The following is a 650-nucleotide window of genomic DNA, read 5'->3' on the forward strand; positions in this document are numbered from 1 at the left end:
CTTAATTTATTCTTTACTATCTAAAGCATCATTTAATTCTGGTTTGAACTGTCTAGGTGCAGTAGTTTTCGAACAGGACCTGTTTTTATCTGGTCTGAGTTCTGAAAATACAGTGGAACGCTCTCGCGAATCGGAAGCCAACTTCATATCAAATCTGATGAAGAAGAAATGTGAAGATGAAGAAGAAGTGAACATACCTATGTGGTGGAGCTGAAGCTGTGGTTTCCAGTAGATATCCAGCAGTCTGCGCTGACGACAGAGCTCCTGCTCGTACTGGACGATGGTTCCTTCACAGAGTCCGAAGATTTCTTCAGCAGCAGCAGCGAGTCGCTCGCTGATCAACTCTCTCAGAGACTGAAGGGAAGACATGGTTCCTGTAGCTGCAGAAGATCTTCAGCTCCAACAAACACCAAAGTCCTCTGAACAGCAGCAGCTCCGATCATCTGCTAGTCTCACAATCACAGCCACGCTGTCTTTACGTTCAACACGTATTCACTCATTTACGACACTTTAGCTAAAGAGGATTGTTCGGAACCGAACCACGTATCGGTACATCTCTGTAGAAACCCCACGAACGTCCCAACGAAACACCGCCGTCGTCTCAACAAAAGTTAATTCAGTTAGCATGCTAGCGCGGCCTCGTGCTGCTT

The sequence above is a fragment of the Oryzias melastigma genome, linkage group LG13, assembly GCF_002922805.2.
Source record: "Oryzias melastigma strain HK-1 linkage group LG13, ASM292280v2, whole genome shotgun sequence".
Classification (NCBI taxonomy): Eukaryota; Metazoa; Chordata; class Actinopteri; order Beloniformes; family Adrianichthyidae; genus Oryzias; species Oryzias melastigma.